The sequence below is a fragment of the Pinus tabuliformis genome, chromosome X (genome assembly GCF_031772625.1).
Source record: "Pinus tabuliformis cultivar Carrire ecotype Pingquan chromosome X, CPIR1, whole genome shotgun sequence".
NCBI classification, from domain to species: domain Eukaryota; kingdom Viridiplantae; phylum Streptophyta; class Pinopsida; order Pinales; family Pinaceae; genus Pinus; species Pinus tabuliformis.
In genome coordinates, this window is record NC_142308.1 from 532,569,842 (window position 1) to 532,597,106 (window position 27,265).

The 27,265-nt window shown below is 36.2% G+C and overlaps 1 protein-coding gene and 1 pseudogene across 2 annotated transcripts in view; one reads left to right on the plus strand and one right to left on the minus strand.

The window, feature by feature from the left end:
* Positions 1 to 27,265, plus strand: part of LOC149141079 (L-type lectin-domain containing receptor kinase IX.1-like) — a 228,721-nt gene that overhangs the window by 121,272 nt on the left and 80,184 nt on the right. The gene's annotated exons all lie outside the window — the stretch shown is intronic.
* Positions 8,665 to 9,860, minus strand: LOC149141080 (putative beta-1,4-xylosyltransferase GT43E; annotated as a pseudogene).

Consider the following 27,265-nt stretch of genomic DNA (forward strand, 5'->3'; position numbering starts at 1 on the left):
ACATTAACAATTATTTATATGAAATATTTTAATAATTTTTTATAATAATATTTCTCAAGATTATATTAATATCGTTGATATTTAAAAATATATAATTTATATTTAATATATATTAAAATTATATGCTTTTAAAAAGTATATTAATATGGTTAATACTCTTAATTATTAAATTAATTCTTATAACAATTATATGGTTGAATTTAGGTTTTTTCTATCCATATCAAGTTTTTTGGGAAGAGTTTTTGGGGGAAATCATATTATAATACATTTGTCTACGGTTTCCAACCAATAAGTGTGGTTCATTGTACGACAAGTTGAAGAACCAGATCATACTTGCAGTATAAATAGAGAAATCAGGTTATGTGACAGCGACATTTGACTAAGAAACAAATTGAAAAATTATATTATTAAAATACAAATTTATAATTAAATTTAGTATTATATTATTAATTTATTTTTGATTTTTAATAATAATTTAAATATATATATATATATATATATATATAAAATCGTTGATATTTAAAAATATATAATTTATATTTAATATATATTAAAATTCTATATTTTAAAAACTATATTAATATTTTTAATACTAACAAATATTAAATTAATTTTTATAATAATTATATTATTAAAATATAAATTTATAATTAAATTTAATATTATATTATTAATTTATTTTTAATTTTTAATAATAATTTAAATTTTTTATATATATAACAATGATTCAATACTCGTTTCAAATATCAAATTATGATTTATTTATTTTTTAATAGATATTCTTTATAAAGCCTTGTCGCACCATTTTCGAAGAAACAGCAAAAAGAGCAACATAGTGTTATTTAAATATTAAAATGGAAAAGAAAGAGAGAAAAAACATACTTTTTATTTAAATATTAAAGAAAATGAAAAGCAAAAAATGAGTTAACCTTCTCGAAGATATGTCGTTATATAACACTACTTCATATTAAAATGCAAGATGTCTACTTTTATAACACTACCTCATATTAAAAGTATGATAGACTTTTATAAAAGGAGTCATACCAACATCATGATAAGTTTTTTTTTTAATAGGTAACTCCCATGTATATTATATACATATATAATATATAATATTTTGTTTTGTTTTATTTTAGATTAGATTAATATATAATATTTTCTTTTGTTTTGTTTTATTTCAAACACCACCATTAAAATAAAATAATTTAATTAAAATTCATTGTATTCATAAAGGCTATATAAACCATGTGATATAGTGTACAAAAGTATCATTAAAATTTAGAAATTATATTAAATATAATTAGGAACCAAAAGCATATATATAGCAATTTTTTATCCTAAACCAAATACATATCACCAAATCAATGATTTGATGATTTTGGATTAACGCTGGCCTTTGAGAGCTCTGAAGTGTAACTTACCCTTTGCAACTAGTGCAACATAAACATGGTTGTACGCCTAACCTGTGGCTATATGTAAGACACTAAGTCCATATGTCCCTAAAGGGATGGTTATTATTGGCAATAATAAAGTGTCAATTTTAAAATTAGTTATATATAACAATTAAAAGATTTTACCTGGTAGTTTTTTCTTTATCTAAAAGGGGTAGAAAACACAAAACATGATGAATGGCGAATTTGACTAAGTTTACAAGTAAACCGTGTTTTTTCTCAAAAGATAGTTATTGCGTTGAGAGATGCTCTATAGTATAGTATAGCAACAATGTTGTAAAATGTTATGTATTGTAATGTAATGTAATGTTGACTTGGTCAACATTAAAATTAAAAATTAAAAAATTAAAAATAATAATTTTATATAAGCTTGAGTTAGTCGAGGGTTTTTGTCCATAGTATTGCATAGCCCATGATATTTGTTATGATGAAGTCTATTTAAAAGCTTGAAGAAATCTATTATGAAATGCAAAAATACCAATTTAAATCTATCTTTATGTCACACTTCATCCTTCGTAATGTTTAATAAATTTATATTTAAAAATGATTTAAACTACTTTACTCATAATTATTGCAAAAAATAATGAAATAACTTATACTAAAATGAAGAAAAAAAAAATCAAATTCATAAAAATAATTATTTTCAATTAAATATTAATACATCATAATAACTAAATATAGTCACACTATCCATATATGTATTAGCTATTAGTATGATGAAACTAGTAAAATGTATATACACCTACATTAATGTATGTAACGGCGAGCAAGGTAATTACCATCAAAATAAAACCAATTGAAAATTTATATATATATTCTAATTTTATTGCTTTTTAATTTGATTTTTTTTTTTTAATTAAATAGTTATTTCAATAAGATTTAAATTTTTAGAATTTTTTAAATTAATAAAATGGTAAAAATAAATTCTAAATATATTAGAAAAATGAAAAGTTATTTATCTAATATTATTTATAAATAAATAATAAATTTATTTAATTAAATTATAATTAATGTAAATATTAATTAAATATGTATTATAATAAATTATAATAAAAAATTAATATCATATTATTTAATTTTTGGCTTTTGGTCTTACTCTTTTTCAAGTTATAAAGATTGATGATTAGTTGTTAAATTTGATGGGTATTATTTGAGTTATTTTTAAGTGTAAATTTTTTAATATCTTTCCGGTTTATTTTCCAATCTAATTTGTTTAGAATCGAGCAAGGATTCATTGAAATCACAAGTTTGATGGGTAAACTCTACATAATCGAAGTGCCCCTGAGGTTTTTCAGGTCGCTGAATCCATATGTGTATTCATAAAACCAGTTTAAACAACACAAATCAAGATTTCACCATAATTGTTTCTGTCGGATTTCAACCGGAAATCCACTGGAAACTCCAAAAAATAACACTTAAAGACAATTTCGGGTATTACTCATGATCTATTATATATTGATTATTTTAAATTGATATATAATTTATTAGATAAATAAATTTATTTTCAAATTATTTATAATTAAAAGAAATTATCGACTCTGGGAGTTAGTGTCTTATCCCCAAAGGCTATATGGATTCTATGATCTTGTACACCCCTTGGTCGCTCCCCTATTTGGAATACAATTTCTATGGTAATAACCTCGCCCTTCCCACCTAATTATATATATCCCCCTCACCCAATTTCCCTTATGTGAGGCTCTCCATAAACTCTGCATCTATTTCATTGGATCAAAGGTATTGTACTGAGATTAGGTTATCATCCTCCATGATGTGGCAACGTATGGAAAACACTATCATGCATTTGTGTTTCCCTCTACCTCACATGCTTGGTATTCTTGCAATCAACAATCCCAGCCTTGGAATTTTTTTTCCTCTCAAACTCATGACGACTCTCTTCTGGAGGTGTACTGGGAAATTTATTGTTTAATTGATGAAGAATGTGTGGATTGGCAAGGGAACGAGAAATAAATCTAGCCTTCGCCTTGCCCCAGTTCCATTCATGTTTGAGTTCGCATTCCAGATTGCTCCATCATCTCCGTGGTCTATCAACCTTTGGATTTAATTGTGGCATCTAGAAGTCCAAATTTCCGATAGCTCTGCGAAGAGCTCCGCTCCTAGTATCAACCACTCCTTCTCTGTGTGGTGAAGTTGTGGTTTAGACACTCTAGTTCGTGGGAATTGTGGAGGACATGAATCATTAGCTCTTAAGTTACCCTAGCAACACCTTGGCAACCCAATTATGGAGTCATTTGGTAGGTTTTAGCCCTCGTGCAAGAAGGTAACTCACTGCATTTTGTTTTCAATTTGTAACTTTGTAATCTCTGTGGTTTGGATGGAAAATCGTGTGAAGAAAGTTACTCCCTCTACGCTCTGGGTTTCAAAATCTCGAGTTTATTGAAGAGGTTTGAGGCTCTATTAGACGTCATTCCAGTAGTACGTTGGAAATCCATCACAGAAGCCCTTTGGACAATTATGGTTCATGGGCAAGGAGGTAAATCAATATCTTTTGTCTTAAAGTTGAATTTTGACACCCTCTGTGGTTTGGTTGGGATTTTTTATGTCCATCATTCTTTCATCTACGATTTGGGGTTCAATAACTTGAGGTTTGTGACGCAGTCTATGGCTCAATTTGTGAAGCTTGTGCCTGAATTCCCTTGCTCTCAAAATCTTCTAGCCAAGCATCTTCCTCTTGTGGTCAACTTGGGGCGGCCTGAGTAGCATCCTTCTAGTATTCGCATCTACTACAGTCTCTATCTATGTGCTCTCATGAATTATGACACTAATTGATAGACCTCCTTAGTTACAAGCCCCTACACATACTATTTATATGCTCATGATGCTCTCCATAGGGTCGACTATGATCTGCAAGTAAAATACCAATTGTTTCATTCACAGCAGAAACTCACTAACCAGTTGTTGGCTCTCCAACATCATATATATCTATTGGAGGATGAAGTGGATGCACTTTGATGCAAAATTATGGAATGTAAACTCAACAAAGATGCTCTTGCGGGCCAAGGTGGACCTAGGCGAGTAAGACATTGACCTCAATAGGCTAGCAACATAAAACAACTAATTTCCATTCTCATGATTGGACAATCTATGTGTCTTTTACCCTTTTTGCAGTTTTGTAAATTCTATGTAAATGGGCCTATAGTTAGTCTATTAGTGCCTTTCCATGTAGTAAACTTGTGGTCACTTCAAACTCTACTTTATCTTGAAAATTAACATTATAATCTCTTGAATATTTATTATATCTGAATATAAACTTAATACCAAAAATACTCATTTTTATTTAAAAATTTTATTTATAATTAAAACATAATAATTATAAACTTTAATCGTTTATAAAAATAAATATATATATATAAAATAAATTAAATTAAATAAATAAATAAAACAAAACACCAAAATGATTTTGGAAAAAATAAGAATCCCAAACAAATTTATACCCTCCCAAAGATGAGCGGGACTATTGTTTATCATTTTCCTTTCTCAAGGCAATTATCACGGCCCTAGTTCCATAGCAAAGAATAACCAGAGAATTCGAAATGGTTCCCTTTCCTCTAGAATCCTAGACACATTTCAACATTCCCTCTATTTTCTCGTGTTTTTTCCGTTTGTCTTTGGATAAGGTATGTGATCTTGCGGTAGAAAGGTGGTTCCGTTAGTGCGGTTGGTAGGAAAATGTCGAAATCCTTGAATTATTGGGGCCCTTCTAATTTTTTTTTTTTTTTTTTTTTTCTCCGAAGGTGGTAAAACCTATCAACTCAGGTGTCAAACCAACAGTGAGGACAGCCATCTCTGGCTGCTATCCGCGAATGCTAGGTTTGACTCATCACTGTTAAATAGGAAAACCACGCCACCTGGCATAACCCTGCTGGTGGTCCGTAATCGGGAGCAGGCTCTCTCTCCTGCCAGATGCCTCTGGGTCTTGGGCCGTTAACCTGTTTCCTTACGTCCGAGGAAGACGAGCTCTTAGCCAAGCAGAAGCAGTTTTACGGCATACTCCAGGCCGGGCCCTTCTAATTGCGCGGCAAGTTCTTTCTGGAAATTGAGTTTTTATTGAATTTTAAAGTATTAAATTGATTTAATATTATATAAGAATTTTATTTATTATTTTATTCGTAATACCAAGTGAAAATCACATGTTATACTCTGTAAAGTATAAAATTAAAGTTATATATTATTAAAAGATAAATAATTGTATTGTAAATATTTGAATATAATTGGTAAAGTATGAAATCAAAGTTATATATTATTAAAAGATAGATAATTTTATGGTCAATATTTGAATTATGATTATAAAAAGAAGGGGACTGTATTTTTTATATTAATGATAAAGTTGTTTTTAATTATAACTTTTGTTACAAATTTCTGGGTGAATATTATGACAATTAAACACTCGCTCATTTTTCATATCCACATGTTATAGAAGTGGGTTGCTCTCCTTTAAGCTGAGGGAGAATATCTGATTGTGATGCTTATGCTTAGTCACGATGTTATAGAAGAACTTTGTGTTATGCTCTTTCTCTCTTCACTACTAAATTTTAGAATTCTTTCTCCATAATATTTCTTCTTATTTTCACTTCTAACCTAAATTGTGGATTAATTGATCCTCTTCCAATATCAACACCTCAATGTGTCTTTCTCATATTATCTCTTGTTGTATCTCCTACATACATGCTTCTAAATTTTGTTTCTCTAATAGGATATTACCAAATTATGTCTATTTCCATTACTTTATCTTGGATTTTACTTCCTTCATCTTGAGTTTAAAAGTATGCATTTAGTTTCTTCCTCGAATAGAGATATTGTTCCACCAAATCTCAACTTGAGATAAGAAATCTAGGTTCTGAAGTAGAAAATTTCAAATTTAAAAGTCGTATTGTGAGGGGTCTTTTTCAAATCTACTTCCACTCAAATTGGCCAATGGTCCAAACCAAGACAAGGTAGGATGGTTGCTTCTACAAAAATATCTCTTTGCAATAATTCTTCTAAAAGCAAGAACAGATCTAAGTGACTAGCAACTTGATGACAACCTCCTCTGCAATTATTCTAAGTGTATATTCCATTAGTTGTATCTATATATGCTACTCTTAGATCTTGGATCGCATCATGGAATAATTGGGCAGACGAATCTCAGTACCTGATGCCACCTTTCTTCTCCACCATAATTTTGATGAGGTTAAAGTCACCCCTTACTATCCAAAAATCATCACAATCAATGTTTCTTATGCATCTCAAATCATTCAAAAAAATAATTTTTCTCCTGGAACCAAGGGGTTGTAGATAGAGAGTATGAAAACTATCTCCTTCACTCCCACGCAGTGGAAGCACCTGGATAAAATATTCAAGCACACAAACCTGTTTTGAAAAACTATTTGAGGATTCCAAACAATTTTCAAACTTCCCACATTTCCTTTCGCATCAATGGCCATTAAGTTGCACCCCTCACAACATCTTTCCATAATCTTTGCTAGCTTCTCCCTTGATACTTTAGTCTTTTGTAAGATTATGATTTCTAGTTTCTCCTTTTCAATTCTATCCCTCAAGTACCTTTGTTTCACCTTGTTGCTTAGGATTTGAATGTTCCAAGAGATTATTTTCATTGGGAGGAAGCATAACTAGGGAAAATGCCACAAAATCTCGTTTACTTGTCTAGAGTTAATGAGAAACTCAGGAGCATTCATAATAAACTCTTGGGTGGTCTTTGTAACTTTTCCACTATGTTCTTCCATATCTTGTGATTTACTCCTACGTGGTTGGAATAAACCTTCTTGTTATCTCAAAATCAGGCCCTGGAAGGCTGCAGACCAGGAAGACTTCAAGTAACTATTTCAACCTACTTTAGGCTGAGGCTTAGCCTCCTCAACCTGAGAGGGCTCTCTCTTGATGGATTAATGATTTTGATTAAAGATAAGATGGCTAACTCTTATAGAACAACTGTGAAAAATATGAATGGTGGAAACACATTAAACAAAACTATCCATTGGGCTTATGGAGTCAACAAAACCTCAATATAACAATGAACTCAACCCTACATGGAAGTCAGGGAATTCAGCGTTTAAACATTCAGAACATAAACTCATATGGGACCACACAGTTTATAAATGTATACAGGAAGTCAGAGCAGATTCAGTGAATTCTGAGTGATTATACATCCATACCACTGTAAGAATTAAGAAAAGGACAACATCACATATTCTGAACATAAAAAACCCTTCATGAATCCTGAGAAGTAAAGTCAAGCATGTATTACTGAAAATGAGTCTTACATAGGCCAAATACAAGCTTTTCCATAAAATGTTCCAACCCTGATTACATTGCTGTTTCAGCTATATATAGAGTTCTTATTCTAACTGATCGAGATTCCTTCTCAAGCATGAGGGGAATTCGAAAACTACTTCTAATGACACCTATTAACATTTGAAACTAACTAATAAATACAACAGACTACAAATTGACAGCTCTGGAATCCTAAAACAATTAGGATTCTGATTCTACTAGATCTTCTAGACATCTAAATCAAATGGGACTCTAATTCCATAACAGCCTTGGTCCACAATCATTTTCGTTCTCTGACATCTGGTTCCCTTCTGGCGGTGGTTGTGATGGACCTTTAATGCTTCATGTTTGATCTTCAATGACACATCTTTTCCATTGCCCTGAAACATAGGAAACTGCCCCTGTTTGTCGGTCCTTGGTTTGCCTCAAAATGTTCGAATCCAAAGAAGCATGCCTTTATCCTTTAATTACCCAAAATGGAGCATACTGCCACGTCCTTGATGTGCTGTCCACCGTTTCCAATGTACCTGTGTGATGACAAAACCTTTCAAAAAGATTTGCTGTTTTGTCAATCATAATTGATCAACTCATTTGTAACATGCAGCTACAACAGTTTCGTAGCGTGCTACGAAACTGCTGTGTAATTTCAAAAACACAGTCTTAGACTCTACTCTGTTTGTATACCTTATCTTCAACTTCATTGCCTGAAAACATTCACTTCACACAGCTGGTGCTTTGGACAAAGGTATGGGAACAACCATCATCTGAACTATGGTGAAACTTGCACTCTGCACCTCTTTCACATTTACCCTTACTGATAAAATCGAAGCATGCACCTTCTGAGAACGGATCTTTGTTACATACGTTTTTTTTTTTTTTTTGAATTCCTCAGAATTCTCGTCCAGATCAGGCTGCCTATTCTCATTCAAATCAGGATGCCCAATAGGTTTAGTATGTCCAGGCAAAGAACTATTTTTTGCAGAATGTTCATTCCATGGCATGTGTTTATCATTACTTTCTCATAGTAACAACTTTGTTCTCTCTCAATCTCCCCCACAAAATCATCATCATCTGCTAATTCTAATGCAAGACAATTCCATCTTCGGGGATCCCAAAGAACAGTGCTATTGAAGGCAAATCATGACATATCAACATGGAATCTGCGAAGTCTTTTGCTTTTTTCATTTGTGTGCCATCCAATAACTTGGCTCCTATTGCAAACTGGACCTTTCAGGATTGCCTTACCTTTGCTGTGTTGTAGCATGCCAACTGGCCAGGTACCGAAGCGCCTAATTTTTCTCAACTGCTCAAACAACTCCAGTGTGTACACATTATCATCATCTGCGAAATATACAATGCCGTCAAGCTGATGTTGCTCTATGTGGGCAAGAGCAGTGTTCCGTTGATGAATGCCACGATCTTTAATATCAGTGACATTCTTCTTACAAACAAGGTGCCTGTACATTACCCCTATTTTCCTCAACAATTCTGCTGTTTCCATGGTCTGAGCGGTCATCTCAACAACAATCCAAAGAAGAGGTGGTGGAACAAGCCTTAGAGTATGAGCCAAACGATTCAAGTAAAAAGCCTGAAAGGCACGGTTATATGTTGGAGTCACAACAATAAGAAGTTTGCGAGGCACAAAATCTAAGATCTTAACCGGAGATAACCCAACCAAGGGATCCATCTTCTCACCACGAACACCTAATACTTCAGCTTCTTTCTCCTGCTGATCCTTTAATCCCAAATTCTTTGTTCTATCTGTCCTTATAGTTTCAATCGTCCTTCCTCTGTTTCCAACTTGACTGAAATCTTGCTCAACATTTGTCGGTGTCGATTTTAGCTCAACTGCAGTTTTGTCTTGGATCTCTCTGATGAGCGCAAAGCTTTTGATGGATAAACTGCAATTAAAAAGGCACGAACCGATGACATCACAACAGAAATAGGCAGAACGCTGATTGAAGAAATAACAGAAGACGCCTGTGGTGCAGCTGAAGAGGAATAACTCAATGGAGATGAAAATTTGTGCGAAGGCGATGAAGCAGGAACATAAAAAACATCTCCATTTGGGATGGATCAATCATGGATCGAAGGAGACAGTGTTCTCCGAAATTGCGCCATCGACCACTAAACTATCCAAACCAACTTCTTTTCTGATGCTTCCAGTGTATGCCTCGTGTGCCTCTTTTAAACCATTCAGGTTGTTCATCAAGTTTACGCAAACTTGCTTTGCCTTTCTTTCTTTGGGCATCAACCGTCTTTCAGCTGGGCGTAAAATCTCAGAAAACAGAATATCCAGTACCAAGACACCTAACGACCTAATGATGAGGTTAAGCGGTCGGATATGATATACGAAGTGTATAGGCTGACAACTGTTGATGGATTTTGATGGATATGACAGTTGTGAAATATTGGCTATGGATCAGCACAAAATCACTTAGACCGTGTTTCGCTACGAAATCACCAGAAACATGTTGCGCTACGAAAACACCTAAAACTGACTTATGCGCTACGAAATCACCTAAAGAGCTTTGTAGCACATGATAACCTTTGAACAAAGTTGACACATGGAAATTGTGTAAATTATGAGACTAGTGGTGAATGAGGATGCATAGTGGACTCCTTAGACTCAGACTCTAAGGCAAACAAAAACTCAAAACTAGACTAGCACTGAATTTTTTACCATCAAACTAATGTGAGCGGTTTTGAAATTAGAATTCTTAAGTGATAACAGTGGCTCCACTTGGGATAGTGTGTTCCTGTAGTACACTAAGAACTCGCAGGTCCAGTGCCTTATCCATTTATGACAAACAGAAATTTGCTTGACAAGCATCCCCTTCAAGATTCTGGGGGCTTCACTTCATCATCTGCATACCTCACATTGTCAATTTTCTGTGACGAAGACTGTCTAGTTGAACCAGGCTCAGACATTTCATGTACTCCATCTGTTATATGTAGTGACATTGTACTTGATTTGCCACCAGTTTCAAGAGCAGAATGTAAGCTTGCATCATTAGCACTGCTGTGCTGATCATCACTCCACCCAACTGGAGCAGAAATTAAATCCCCATCTTTGAACTCCTCTGCTTCATCATAAAAGCATTCCTCTTCCTCTCTACCAGTATAACTTAACTGTTTTTGATTGGCACCACCAGCAGATAAGAGATGGAAAAATGAATCATAATCAGGATCACTCATATCCATGCCAAATCCAGTCTTTTCAGCTGGAAATATCCTGTCTTCTTGAAAATTTTGAAGCGCATTCCCGATTGTGTCTACTTTTACCTTCAATCGTTCAAGCTTTTTACGCATACGAAAGGGTCCTTCAGTAGGGCAGAGCTGCCACTCAGGTTCTTGATTTACAGAAGATTTCTTCATAGGCCATATTCCACGTTCATGTACAAGCTGTTGAATATGACTCTGCCATTCACTTTCAGCATGAAGGATCCATCCATATTTGTCCTGCCGCACAACTCTCAATTCTGTAGACATTGCTTCACGCACCAATTCCAAGGCACACCTACGTTCAGTCAATTGTTCCCAGTGTCTGGAATCTACTTTCATATTTTCACGTGTCCTCCGCATCATTTCTCTCTTCCGACGAGCCTCTATGCCTTTTGTTCGTACCCCAGGAAATTTTACCGCACCTGCTATATATTGCATCCACATAATTTCAGCACATTGTTCCAAGACCTTACAAATACTTTGTTTAGAAGCATCGAGCCACTCATAGAATTCTGTTTGATTATTTCCTAACAACTTATCAAAGCCTCCATGTAAGATATCCAATGGTTGTCCCTGGTTTGGTTTCGATACCAGTAGTTCCTCCAAAGCAGCACGGCAATTTAACAATAGATACCTGATAATATCAGTGGCCATGTTTTTTGCATTTTGTCTTTGATCCCAAAGCAATGAAATCAAGTTCACACAAAGACAGCAAATAAGATCAGTATCAGAATTGTTTGGGCAGAATATTAGCCTTTTGTGAGCAATCAATAACTGTAGAACTGTGCATGTATTGACTCCAGAAGAATCTGTAGTTGGAACACCAGCTGCATTTCTTTTAAGTTCAAGATGTAAGCTCATATGTGAAAGTATGTCATCCTCGCCAATGGAACTTAAGAATGAAGGTGAAAAGCAATACATTATCATACGATTTGTGTTTTTCAATAAAGCTTGTACATATACTTCTATTGGTTTGCTTCCTCTTGTTAGTGAGAGAATGCTTTTGCCAGTTGGCATTGCTTCTTCAACACGGCCATCTTTGTTGGCAAGCTGCAGCATGGACAACAAAAATTCTAATGCTTTTAATGCCCCCCCTGGCAGGCTTGAGCTTGATGATCACCGTAGGAGAGAGAAGTCTATATCTACTAAAAAATAAATGCTCAGTCAACCTTGAGCTTATTTGCATTTTCCTACCTACCTACCCTATCAATTCAAACTTCTTTCAGCTCAATCAATGTGAAATTTCCAATGCAGCCAATCATTTGTCTTATCTGATATTTGAGTTTTTTGGCTGCATCGGAGTTCAGAGCCACTATGATATTGCGATGACCACTGCCACTGAAATTGCCTCTGATCTTTATAGAAAAACTGAAACACTGGAAAGTAAAACTCTTCCATATATTTGGCTATAGGATCCCAGAATACATGATCAGCTTGATGATTTTTGTAACTTTCTGGTTGTGCAAACTGATCTTCAACAACAGTGTACAGTTCCTCAATCGTGAAAGAGAAAGGAAGCAACACTCTCTCCTTGTGTTCTGCCATAGAAAGCTTCTGAAAATAATGATCATGATTATGAAAACTATATGCTTGAATTTGACCTTCTAAACCTTCAATGTCTTTCTCAATGTCCTCAGCAACTTCATCCAAAAATTTTATCTTATCCTCTGCTTTACACTCAAATGATTTTAGATACGAGGACAAGGACAAAGAAAAATTTTCATCTGTTTCTCCATTACTATGATCATTATTCCATTGTTTGAAACCTTGAATTGAAGGAGAGTTTGCCACCACATCTGATCTATCTATCCATTCCTCCAAAAACATAAGCCAAAAGTCTTCAAATGACTTGATGGATTTGGCGGGAAAGCTTTCAATCCACCGTTTACATTTCCCTTGAAATGAATCATAGAAAAACATAATGCGAACATCCTCATGTTTAACTCTAAGAAGCTCAGTAAAATCACAGAAATCTGATATATGCTTCAAAGTTAAACTCAAATCTTCTCCATTGTATTTTGGACCATTCCTTAGAAAATATGCATCCTTGGGAAAATGATTTGGGAAACCATGAATTCCTGAAAAATTTATGCATGCATACCTTGAAATAAGAATGGTAGCATTTGGGTCCTTCATAACTCCAGTGGAATCACCATGAATCTATGAATTTTGAATTCTTCAACAATGGAGTCGCCAAGGTAGATTTGCAGCCTCAAAAATTCTTCTGAGCTCCTGCTACCTTCAGAAGTTCAGCTTCATGATTTCGGGAATGAGTAATCTTCAGACTCCCGGCAGACGCACCAAAATGTTATCTCAAAATCAGGCCCTGGAAGGCTGCAGACCAAGAAGACTTCAAGTAACTATTTCAACCTACTTTAGGCTGAGGCTTAGCCTCCTCAACCTGAGAGGGCTCTCTCTTGATGGATTAATGATTTTGATTAAAGATAAATGGCTAACTCTTATAGAACAACTGTGAAAAATATGAATGGTGGAAACACATTAAACAAAACTATCCATTGGGCTTATGGAGTCAACAACACCTCAATATAACAATGAACTCAACCCTACATGGAAGTCAGGGCATTCAGCGTTTAAACATTCAGAACATAAACTCATATGGGACCACACAGTTTATAAATGTATACAGGAAGTCAAAGCGCATTCAGTGAATTCTGAGTGATTATACATCCATACCACTGTAAGAATTAAGAAAAGGACAACATCACATATTCTGAACATAAAAAACCCTTCATGAATCCTGAGAAGTAAAGTCAAGCATGTATTACTGAAAATGAGTCTTACATAGGCCAAATACAAGCTTTTCCATAAAGTGTTCCAACCCTGATTACATTACTGTTTCAGCTATATATAGAGTTCTTATTATAACTGATCGAGATTCCTTCTCAAGCATGAGGGGAATTCGAAAACTACTTCTAATGACACCTATTAACATTTGAAACTAACTAATAAATACAGCAGACTACAAATTGACAGCTCTGGAATCCTAAAACAATTAGGATTCTAATTCTACTAGATCTTCTAGACATCTAAATCAAATGGGACTCTAATTCCATAACAGCCTTGGTCTACAATCATTTTCGTTCTCTGACATCTGGTTCCCTTCTGGCGGTGGCTGTGATGGACCTTTAATGCTTCATGTTTGATCTTCAATGACACATCTTTTCCATTGCCCTGAAACATAGGAAACTGCCCCTGTTTGTCGGTCCTTGGTTTGCCTCAAAATGTTCGAATCCAAAGAAGCATGCCTTTATCCTTTAATTACCCAAAATGGAGCATACTGCCACGTCCTTGATGTGCTGTCCACCGTTTCCCATGTACCTGTGTGATGACAAAACCTTTCAAAAAGATTTGCTATTTTGTCAATCATAATTGATCAACTCATTTGTAACATGCAGCTACAACAGTTTTGTAGCGCGCTACGAAACTGCTATGTAATTTCAAAAAAACAGTCTTAGACTCTACTCTGTTTGTATACCTTATCTTCAATTTCATTGCCTAAAAACATTCACTTCACACAGCTGGTGCTTTGGACAATGGTATGGGAACAACCATCATCTGAACTATGGCGAAACTTGCACTCTGCACCTCTTTCACATTTACCCTTACTGATAAAATCGAAGCATGCACCTTCTGAGAACGGATCTTTGTTACATACGTTTTTTTTTTTTTTTGAATTCCTTAGAATTCTCGTCCATATCAGGCTGCCTATTCTCATTCAAATCAGGATGCCCAATAGGTTTACTGTGTCCAGGCAAAGAACTATTTTTTGCAGAATGTTCATTCCATGGCATGTGTTTATCATTACTTTCTCATAGTAACAACTTTGTTCTCTCTCAATCTCCCCCACAAAATCATCATCATCTGCTAATTCTAATGCAAGACAATGCCATCTTCGGGGATCCCAAAGAACAGTGCTATTGAAGGCAAATCCTGACATATCAACATGGAATCTGCGAAGTCTTTTGCTTTTTTCATTTGTGTGCCATCCAATAACTTGGCTCCTATTGTAAACTGGACCTTTCAGGATTGCCTTACCTTTGCTGTGTTGTATCATGCCAACTGGCCAGGTACCGAAGCGCCTAATTTTTCTCAACTGCTCAAACAACTCCAGTGTGTACACATTATCATCATCTGCGAAATATACAATGCCGTCAAGCTGATGTTGCTCTATGTGGGCAAGAGCAGTGTTCCGTTGATGAATGCCACGATCTTTAATATCAGTGACATTCTTCTTACAAACAAGGTGCCTGTACATTACCCCTATTTTCCTCAACAATTCTGCTGTTTCCATGGTCTGAGCGGTCATCTCAACAAAAATCCAAAGAAGAGGTGGTGGAACAAGCCTTAGAGTATGAGCCAAACGATTCAAGTAAAAAGCGTGAAAGGCACGGTTATATGTTGGAGTCACAACAATAAGAAGTTTGCGAGGCACAAAATCTAAGATCTTAACTGGAGATAACCCAACCAAGGGATCCATCTTCTCACCACGAACACCTAATACTTCAGCTTCTTTCTCCTGGTGATCCTTTAATCCCAAATTCTTTGTTCTATCTATCCTTATAGTTTCAATCGTCCTTCCTCTGTTTCCAACTTGACTGAAATCTTGCTCAGCATTTGTCGGTGTCAATTTTAGCTCAACTGCAGTTTTGTGTTGGATCTCTCTGATGAGCGCAAAGCTTTTGATGGATAAACTGCAATTAAAAAGGCACGAACCGATGACATCACAACAAAAATAGGTAGAACACTGATTGAAGAAATAACAGAAGATGCCTGTGGTGCAGCTGAAGAGGAATAACTCAATGGAGATGAAAATTTGTGTGAAGGCAATGAAGCAGGAACAGAAAAAACATCTCCATTTGGGATGGATCGATCATGGATCGAAGGAGACAGTGTTCTCCGAAATTGCGCCATCGACCACTAAACTATCCAAACCAACTTCTTTTCTGATGCTTCCAGCGTATGCCTCGTGTGCCTCTTTTAAACCATTCAGGTTGTTCATCAAGTTTACGCAAACTTGCTTTGCCTTTCTTTCTTTGGGCATCAACCCTCTTTCAGCTGGGTGTAAAATCTCAGAAAACAGAATATCCAGTACCAAGACACCTAACGACCTAATGATGAGGTTAAGTAGTCGGATATGATAGACGAAGTGTATAGGCTGACAACTGTTGATGGATTTTGATGGATATGACAGTTGTGAAATATTGGCTATGGATCAGCACAAAATCACTTAGACCGTGTTTCGCTACGAAATCACCAGAAACATGTTGCGCTACGAAAACACCTAAAACTGACTTATGCGCTACGAAATCACCTAAAGAGCTTTGTAGCACATGATAACCTTTGAACAAAGTTGACACATGGAAATTGTGTAAATTATGAGACTAGTGGTGAATGAGGATGCATAGTGGACTCCTTAGACTCAGACTCTAAGGCAAACAAAAACTCAAAACTAGACTAGCACTGAATTTTTTACCATCAAACTAATGTGAGCGGTTTTGAAACTAGAATTCTTAAGTGATAACACTTCTAATCTAGATTTATGAAGGAACAAAATGAAATATATATTTAAATAGAAACACAGAGCTACAACGAAAACTGAACTTCAATTCATTGATAATAAAATACTAAAAATTGTTTACATGTAGAATGGAAATAAACTAGCTCAAGCAATGGTAGCTTATCTCTGAGAAGAGATGTGGAGGCTACATGTCTTCTGAACTGTGTTACAATGAGGCTCAAAAGCCTATTTATTATTGAGAAATAATGGAAAACCCTAAACATCCAAAAACCTAACCCTAAGAGATTAAGCACCAAAAGTTTGTGGTCCTCGTTAGCATAAGTTGGTAAATCAACTTCCTGGGGTTGTAACTTTGGCATACAATCTCTATTTGACGCATATGATACCACATTAGAAATATTTATTCGAGGACTACAACTTTTGACTTCACCCATACCACAAGCTATAAGTTTTCCCTTTTTCCAAAAAAATGTCATTTGGAGCCTCAACATGGCTCCAAAAGTTCAAGACCCTAAAAACTATCGAAAATAGTAAATTGTGTTATAATTAAGGAAATTAAAAGAAACAATGGTGTGGTTCCAAGTGGAATAGGTGGGTGGCCAAAAATATGTACTTGGATCAGTCCTTCTCCCTTAGGAAGCAATGGTCCCCATTGCATTGAGTGCCTCCATGAGATGGGGAAACTTTTGTTGAACTTGGTACCTCGTGAGCCACTTGCCTTGGTGCAGGAGTTGGCCATCTTTGACAACGTGACGTAGTTGGATCTTATGTTGGCGAGTGTTCTTGATTTGCATGACCATGATTCGATTAGTTGTGGCATGTTCCATGCAGTTTGGATTTATCTTTTTTGGTGTGAGTTTTTCTACAATGTCTAATATGTGTAGCAATGGTGGAAAGTAGGGTTGAAAGCGGTCCACATTGAACACTAGGTGCAGACCAAGGAATGGGGGAATATTGAGCTCAAAATCATGGTATCCCGAAACCTTGGTGATGGTGTAAGGCCCATATCGGAGTGGTCTGAGCTTCCGATGGGCTTTGGTAGGGTGTTCTATTTACTAATGCAACCAAACTTTGTCATCCACCTAAAAAGTGTGTGGCACTCGATGTTGATCATGTCGTTGCTTGTACTTGGCATTAGACCTCTCCAAGATGTGATGAACCTGCTTGCGGATGTACTAGATGCGTTCAATAAACCTAGTTGCTTTATCAACCTCGGACTGTACATGTGTGGATTATGTCTGTGTAGTTTCATAATGCATGGCAACATCAATCAAACACAATTTTTGAAATCCTAGACCCACTTGAAAGGGAATATGACTAGTCGAGCTATGGAGAGCTTTGTTATAGCTGCACTGCACATAGGGAAGGCTCTCTTCCTAGGTTAATGGATGCTTAGAGGTGTACATGCGTAGTATGTATACTATCATCCTATTAATGACTTTTGTCTATCCATTAGTTTGGGGATGGAATGTAATCGACTTGGTGAGCTTGGTGTCCAATAGTGTCTAGAGGCTCAACCAGAATGTTCTCAGGAACCTGCTATCACAATCTAAATTAATGGCTTGCGGGATCCCAAAATGTACCCAGACTCGTTCAAAGAAGAGTTTGGTAGTGTCCTCTGATGTGATACGCATCTTGCATGCTGCCAATATAGCCATCTTAGAATTTTTTTTCCATGACCACCAATACACAGTCATTAGCATGCTTGGTAGAAGAGAGGTCAGATAGATAATCCATGGAGATGGATTCTTAGGGATGTTTGGGAGTAGGCATAGGAGTGTACAGGCCTTTCTTCTTGATGGTTGGCTTAGTGATGGCACAGGTAGTGCAGGATTTGATATATTTTCTATAAAATTTCTTCTAGAGTATGACCATAGGTTTTTCCACACCAGAGTGTCTTCTAACCTGACCGTAGTGTGCCTCCCAAATCAACTTGGCGCGTGCACTTAAAGGAACAAAGAGGTGGCCCAGGTAGCATAATAATGCATCCTAGAGGTGGAAATCAGGAACTTTCTTTCCATCCACTAGCATCTAGTATGTGGTTCCAAACTCTAGATCATTTTTATACAGTTGTGTCCACCCATAGGTCTCGTGGCCACAAGAATTGAGAACAGTAGTCATTGCTGCAATTGGGGACTAAATGAGGCAATATGCAACACGATTGGTGTGTCCCTTTTTTTATTTAATGTTCAAGTGAAATTGTTGTAGATATGTAGACCAATTATGATGGTGATCGCTATGAAACTTCCCTTGTGTCTGTATAAACTGAAGAGGTCAGTGATCAGTGTGGATGACCATCTCCTTCCCCAAAATGTAATGCTTCCATTTCCAACAAGCCTACGCAATAGAGTACATCTCTTTATCATAGGTGGTGTACTTTCGAATTGCATCATAAAGTGTCACACTATGATAGGCCACTCGATGCCCATGTTGGATGAGGGCTACACCAATAGCATAGTCGGAGGCATCTGTCTCAATTTCAAATGGTTGTTGTAGGTCTAGCAATGTGAGTACATTTGAAAAGTAGAGGAAGTGCTTTAGGTCAAAGAAAGCTTTTTTTGGGACTCATACCAGGAAAAAATTTCTTTCGCTCAGCCCTTGGTAATCTGACTCAAAGGCCAATGTAACTCAAATACTAAACTTGGCTCATGCCAAAGGTGCATTTCTCTAAGTTGGCACACAATTTGTACTGCCACAGGGTTTGGAAGACCTGTGGAATGTGTTTCAAGTGCTCCTCACGACTCTTGTTGAAGGTGAGGATGTCATTCATATAAACAACCATGAACAAGTTGGTGAAGGTCTACAAGAAGTCATCCATCAACCTCATAAAAGTAGTGGGGGCATTTGTCAGCCTGAAGGGCATGAGAAACCATTAAAAAAGGAATTTCTTAGATTTGAAGGTGATCTTCCATACATATGTGGGTTCTATTCGAACATGATGATAGCCATTAGATCAATATTGCTGAAATACTTGGCCCCCTTGAGTTGGTCCAGAAGGTCATCAATCCATGGGATTGGATACCTGTTCCCGACAGTACTTTTTTAGTGCTCGATAATCAATAAAGAGCCTATAGGTTCCATCCTACTTCTGTACAAGTATAATCAGGCTCCATAAGGTGAGGAACTTGGTCACATGTCCCTTTTTGAAGCAACTCCTGGATCTGCTACTTGATCACTCTATTTTCCAAAATGGAGCAGTGATATATCAGCCAATTGGGTAGAGGTGCTCCGAGAGTCAGATCGATCGAATGCTTGACCTGACAGCGCAAGGGTATCCCTGTGGGTGGGGAGAAGATGTCCCTGTATTCTTCCATGGCCTTATCCACCTGCTGCTGCTAGGTGGACAAACCTTTCCTGGGGGTCATGGATGTGGCCATGATCTTCCCCTTACTTTCAGAGTGAATCAGAAAGAAAGAAAAAAATTTCTGACTCAGTAAGATGATCTTACTACATTTATTAGAAAAGATCAAAGAGATGGCGGTAGGGAGGGTTACCTCCAGTATCCTATATAAGCTATTGCCCAAAATAATAATAGCATTGTGAGGCCTAGGCTCATACATAACATGAGGCTTCCACAAGTATGGTTGGCCTAATAATACAACACAAAATTCAAGAGGAGCAACATCACATAGTTTCTCATCCGCGAAGGGCTTGATGCTATAGGGAATGCGACATTGTTGGCTAATCTGGAGATCTCTTCCTTGGTGAAGCCACCCTATGGTGTGGGACTGCAGGTGTGGTGTGTTCAGTAGGCCCAACTGCATTTCAGCCTTTACTAAAATGAGGTTATTTTGGCTTTCGTTGTCAATAATGAAATGTACCATAGAAGCCTTCACCCACACTTGTGAGTGGAAGAGACGCTACCCCTTTTCTTAATCTTTGGGCTCAATATTTTGGACCTTGGTGGTGACAATGGTGGTGTTGGGATATGCATAAATAATCTCCTTCCCTTTATCATTCCCATTATCGAGTTCTGACACAGAGTTAGAACATGCATCTGACTCTAAAGCCTTGAGCTCGACCACAAGTGACTACTTGGCTCAACACTCGTGTTGTGAGTGGGGATCTTATGGAACTCACACCACTTCCTTATGTCTTTCTTTGTCTTCATGGAGTTTTTCTTTGCTTGCAGCTTCAATGGGTTATCTTGGGTCACACCGCCTTGGCTTTGTCCTTTGTTTTGCAGTTTGGGGGCACCTTTCCTTTGCTTCAGATTCGCAGATCCAAATTCTTGTTTCTTTTGTTTAAATTTATGCTCGATCTTTACAACATACCGAGAGGCGGTGCCAATCAAGGAGATGTCTAGGAACTCTATCTCACCCTTATTGAAGAATGTAACTAGTGTTGGTCTTCATAATTGTACTTGAGTCCTAATGAAATGTATTTATCAGAAGAAAGAAAAATAAATTTTATTATTAAATAAATTGACTTATTAAAGCATGGGTTTCATGCTTGGGTCAATTACTTTTAGGTCAAATCATCCATTGAAGGATTTGAGGGTTTATGTCAGGTGTCCTTGCCCATGTCATATTGTAAAGAACCCTTCTTGGGATTTATTTGTCAATTTTTTTATTTTATTTTATTGTATAATAGGTCATTTAGGCCTCCTCCACCAAGTTGGCCTCAAGAAAGGACAAGTTGGCCTAAATTGGGCATAAAAATCACTATAAAGGCAAAATATCGAACTCATTTGTCAATCACATACCACAAGCTTGATTTGCAATTTCTGGGGCCAAAAAAATTGTGAATTTTAAAGAAAAAGAGGAAGAAGGATAGTGAAGGAGAAGAAGGTCGTTCATAAGAATAAGAAAGTCCAAATTCTCTCTCTTTTTTCACACACATGTGAAACTGTGACGCTGCTAGAGGGGTCAAAATTCTACAGTTATTAGGAAGGCCGAAATTCTCAAGTTGTTGGTGAAGCTGGGCTAAAATTTCTGGGTTGATTTTGGGTTGAAGCTGTTGGATAAGAAGAGACTATTGAAAGTTGTTGTATCTCATTGAAAGGCTTACTTGGTCGAGGAGGAAAATATTTTGGTTAAGGTCTTGATTGTGTCACTGTCATATGAATCTAATGAAGGAGGATTTCTTGACTAGGTTTTCCCCTATATAGGGGTTTTTCTCTGGCTATGCACCTACATCTGGTGTCCTTGATTTGTGTGTTTTGGTTTTGGAAATTTCTTGATGAACTAACATAAAAAGAAGAACATAAGAAACATAATAATAATTTAAGGAAATCAATAAGAGAAAATATTTTCACCTTTCGAATTTTCCAACATGGAATCATAGCTAAGGTGAAGAAGGAAGAAAAAGGTAGCCTGAATATCTATTGAAAGGAGAATCAAGAGAATATGGATAATAAGGAGTATTAATAAGTTGAATAAGAGTCATCAAGAAAATGGATCATTGTTGAGTCCCAAACTTGCATCTTCCCTATACACCTTTTTAGCCTTCTTTTCCATTTACTTGACCCACCAAGCTGTCAAATCATTGCATATTAGTTTAAAAAGAGCTTATAAAATGGTTTCCTAACTATGTCTTATGACTACTATTTGATTTAGATTTTTGTTCAATCAGCTGCAGAAACTTGTCACTTTCCGTAGCCAGCTCAAGTTTCCGCAACCATTTTGTTGAAGACTATGTTACAGGTGTCCACTGGAGAATTCAACCACATGGTAAAGCTGCAAATAATGTGTACATAGAGCGTGTCCCCTTGGTTCAGCCAAATCACTCACAAACAGCCACAGTCAAAGGTAGTCAAAGTAGTGGTCAAACCAAGAGTTTTGCGGTGGCACGACTCTGTTTTTACCATGTGAAGATTTGCATGGCAAGTTGCTCAATCTCCGGAGGTGTGCCAACACCTGTGGATCAATCCGTGAACCAAATCGAACAGCCACCACTCCATAGATTTAATTGTCACGACTACCATACTGCTAGATCTCAGGACGTGGTTATTCACGTGTCTATTTGGCAGTGTAGAAATTAGGAATTAGTTGTAGCATCCTCAGTTATAAATAATGCGTTATCATACGCTTGATAGTTAGCTTTTTATCTGTAATCTTGATTGTTTTTACGAGCCCACTGTGTCATGCTATATCTTTATCTTATAACAGCATTTTAATATATGAGAATACAACGTTCTTAATTTCAATTTGTGACTAAGTATTGATTGGCCGAGGTTGCAGAGGGTCCCTATACACCAAGGCTCTGTAACTACTATATAGTTTCTTGCTTTCTTTCATTATGTTACTGTTTTTATAATCATTTGCTTGTATATATTACACTATTCTGATATTCATGTTAACTGCTGTCCATATTTTCTTTTATGCTTTCTCATGATTTTTGACTGATCAGTGTTTTTCTTTCAGGTTCTTGTAGACAGCCCGGGAAATTTACATAGTTTTTAATGACTAATGACATGAAATCATCTTGTCCTTCTACTGATTTATGATTCTGAGTTTTAATTCCAGCATTGTCATTTTTTTCAGTTTTGTTTTGCTCATTTACTTTCATGCAATTTAGATATCATATTACTCCATTTGTTCATGATTACCTCCTATAGCCAAGCGACTCAAATAGTGAGGAATCAGAATATTAGTTGATGTAGTATGATTTAGTTTACTTTTCTGCAAGTTAGTGATTAGATTACTCATGTCATTTTCAGGGATTGAAGTACGAGTGAGTAGTTTAATCTTAGTTTCATTTTATGCAATTTCATTTCCTGCAATTTAGATATCAGATTACTCAATTTGTTTATGATTACCTCCTATAGCCAGAGCGAGTCGAAAGGTGAGGGGTCAGAATATGAGTTGAAGTAGTGTGATTTAGTTTTCTTTGCTTACAGTCTTTGAATTGCTTTGAGTTTAGTTTTTATTTTCTTTTTATACAGCAGTAAGGATACTGGGCTTCATTGTCACTAGCTCACTATTTTGGTACATTTTTATTTTCTTTTGGGAATTGATTTCATCACAGCAAGTTTGAAACCTTTTTGAGAACTTTAAAGTCTGGAAAATCATTGTAGAAGTCACCATTGCCATCCATACTTGACTTTCAATTCTGCCATCTCACATTAGGGAATCAACAGAAGATAAACCCAAAAACAAACCAAAAACTCAAAAACGACAAAGAAATAAGAAATCGGTTATCTTGCATATACAGTGCACTTCACTTCAGCAGTTTACAACTCTCAGATTGACATTTTAAATAGCAATTTAGAACACACTAAATTGACCAAACAATCATATAAGTGGATAAGCCTACTATCTACGAGAACTATGTCTAACTCAATGAAGGGAGAAAACAAACTAGAAGGAGCCTCCAATTACAGGGCATGGAAAAAGAGGATAGATCGCATTGAGAAGAATAAAGTTTTGGATCTAGTTTGAGGAAATTTCAAGAAGCCTATAGATGAATCAAGTGAAGAAGAGAAAACAAAGCTCAGAGAAACCAAAATATTGGCCATGAACCTAATAGTGGGTGGAGTAAAAGACAACCTCATTCCATATATATCCAACATAAATTCCACTGAAGAAATGTATGAAGCACTATCCAAATTATTCACAATCAAGAACATTGGTCAAATTGCAAGCCTCAAAAATGAATTAAGAACTATAAAGATGACAAAAGACGATGTTGTTTCATATTTATTTATAAGGATATCTAGAATCAGAGATGAATTTCAAGCAGTAGATGAAATTGCACCAGAAAATGAGCTCTTGATTACTGCCCTTCTAGCACTACCAACATCTTGGAGTGCCTTTGCATCAGGAATCAATAATTGGAAGGATATTCCAACATTCAAACAAATCTGGAATGCATGTAGTCAAGAAGAAGCCAGAATATCGTTAGTAAGCAATAAGAAGGAGGATGGAGAGGAGAACATCTCAAATGCCTATTCCATTCATCAAAAGAAGGGAACCTTTAAGAATTACAAAGGACCAAAGAAGAAGGTTTACCTATCCAAGATCGAATGCTATAATTTCCACAAGATGGGTCATTGTTGTTGGAAATAATACTGAGAGGGGGGGGTGAGTCAATGTTATCAAATCAATAGATTTTTAATTTCATACTCAAATTTATATACGCTACTTTAATGAAGGTAACTCACGTGTACACGCAACTGTCTTTAAAGCAACCAACATATATCCAACAAACCTATGATTCAATTAATTCATCATATGTTGATCTTTAATCAATGCTTCAATACTTCATTAACCATATAAATAGTAACCATGTGCAGTAATAACAGAATAAACCATCACACATAAGCAACACACATGAACACCAAGATTTAAGGTGGAAACCCAATGCGTGACAAAACCACCTGTTGCTGTCTTCTTTTAATATAAGAAAAACCTATTTACAATCTTGTATTAGTGTAGACTCATACCAGTACATAGGCACCCACCTGCAGAAGGCTATAACCTTCTCTCGTTCTCCAGCTTCTACTGGAAGGGAGCTACAACCCCCTATCTCTTATACTAGTTAATCCATTTACTTGTACGTAGGCGCGAGCCTACAGAAGGCTCCAACCTTCACTCATTTTCCAACTAATACTAGAAGGGAGCTCCAACCCCTTGCCTCTTGTACTGGCCGATATGTTTACTAGTATGTAGGTGTTGGCCTACAGAAGGCTGCGAATTTCTCTCTTCCTCTAGGGACCACATTTCATAAATTTTCAGACTCGATACTCTTGGAATACAACACCACAATCTGAAGGCCACGTTTCATCAAATTTTCATATTGGACCCATCAGAAACATTGAAGCTCAAAATCAATCACCACTACAACACAACCAATCACTGAGAACCCATCATCACTAAAGAAAATCATAATCAATCAATCTGAACATTCAAAACACTGTCACCAAAACATAGAGCAGAACCCTGAACTCTGCATCAACAACTAGAACCAACTACAACTTTAAACATCATATTTCATAATGTATACGCTACTTTGATGTGCCAAACCAGAGTGTATACGCGCTTTTATCAAAGTGAACCAATGTACATATCTGAAAATACTAACTTAAAACTTCACAACTATTCCAGACTTCTGTCATACCGAGATCATAACATTTACATAATAAAACATGCATTAGTATTCAGATCTAGCCCAATCAACATTGTATCATGCAATGATAAGTCATTTTAGTTCTTATGATCTTGATCTAACATTTTATGCAAGGTGGACAAAATATTTCAGATGATCTCATAATCATAGCCCCTGCAGCATAACATATACTTCAGATAGAAGTATTCCTCAGAAACCCATTCACTTGCACATTGTGGTCTAATGATGTTCTCCTCCTTATATAGTTTTGGGACTTTCTCAATACCTTGGACCAAAACCACTTAGGACCAATACCTCGGACCAAATATCTCAGACCAATACATCAGACCAAATACCTCGGACCAATACCTTGGACCAAATACCTCAGACCAATACCTTGGACCAAATACCTCGAACCAATACCTTGGACCAAAACCTTGATTTTCCATCCCATACACGCTTTTCCTTCTGTGAAAGTGTGTGTATATGTATACGATCCTTTTGTTCTGTTAACCCATGTGTATATGCTACTTGGAAAAAATGAACTAGTGTATACTTCTTAAACCATTTCTGGAGTCTCATATGTAATCCTTTGTTGTTAACCTATTGCACGATGAATTGTCATCTATGTGAGTTGCCATCAAGGACAACACCTGTATCATAATGCCAAAAATCACCCCCTTTAGACTTGATGGAAACTACAACACCAAGATACTCTCCCCCTTTGACATCAAGGGCAAAGGGTGGACCAAGATATTCTCCCCTTTTGATATACATTATGTTGTCCATGCTTCCCTTGAGTACATGCAGAGTTTGCAAAGATATTTAAAAAAAAAATAACATGACTCTATAACTCAACTAAGTGAGTATGACCTCCCCAAGACCAATTACTTATAAATACATCAATCGCCCAACCAAGTGGGGATACACCAAATTTGACTCATCCACCCAACCAAGTGGGGATATACCAAATGTTTATACATGACTGAAATAGCAATTATTACATCATCCTTCCCATGCATAGTGGGGTTACAAATTAGGTCTTTTCATGACCTTTACATCAAATGATATACATGACATTTATAACAAGGACCAACAATCTAAACAAGACCATGATAGTCATCAGCAACTATCATACACCATATATGATTTGCACCATCAACATCTGTCAGCAACATCAAGATCAACAGCCTGTATATGTCCATCATCAAAAGAGTCACCTGAATCAAACAACTATGTGGATCAAACAATATAATTATCGTCATGTACCAAGGTCTTCTAATATAATGCCAACAATGCATTATTAGAAACATATACTCCCCCTAAACCTGTGCCAATTGTTTATTATCAGATTTGATCATTGCATTTGTTAGTAAGAATCATCAAGGCATCATCATCAACCAGTTAATCATCAACTTATTAACAACTTATGAGGGCCAAAAACACTTCCACCTATCATCATCAGAATGTTACCATCATCAATCAGAACAGAATATATAATTGATAATTGATTGAACCATATCAGACCCCTTTTCCTGAGTCTGTCCCACTTCTTTTTCTTCAAAACACCATATACGCGATTGTGCAGCTTCTAACTCATGTATATACGCGACTTCTCTTCATAATAACTGCGTATGAGAATTGGAATACTGAAGTTTTACACTTTCAGCTCCCCCTGGGTCTGCTATGTTTGTAAACTAAGCTATGCCACATC